Source organism: Corvus brachyrhynchos, unplaced genomic scaffold (assembly GCF_000691975.1).
Source record: "Corvus brachyrhynchos isolate BGI_N302 unplaced genomic scaffold, ASM69197v1 scaffold125, whole genome shotgun sequence".
In the NCBI taxonomy this organism is placed as follows: Eukaryota; Metazoa; Chordata; class Aves; order Passeriformes; family Corvidae; genus Corvus; species Corvus brachyrhynchos.
In genome coordinates, this window is record NW_008238342.1 from 1,799,526 (window position 1) to 1,799,874 (window position 349).

Below are 349 nucleotides of genomic sequence, written 5' to 3' on the forward strand. Positions count from 1 at the left end.
CAGGAAAAAAACCATAAATAGAAGGCAAAGTAAAACTGAGATAAAAATGAGAGGAAAGGTATGGTATTAGTGTTATGATTACAGGTGGCTGGATGAAATAGTGTAGGTCAGGAGCTGGGAGCTATTAGCAAAGAAGAGGGAAGAGGGAATTCTAATCTCAGGATGGGGTTTTTCAACAAGTGCCCCGGTATGAAGAAGCTACAAATCAGCAAAGTGGTTTTGAGTCTGCTCACTCCAGAAAGCCAGAGGGAACCACTCCCTGTGGATACTATGGAAATATTAATTAGTATTTAGCAGTCTGTTAATTTCACATGGAAAGTAGCACAGTGACAGGTCTCCCTCATGGCTT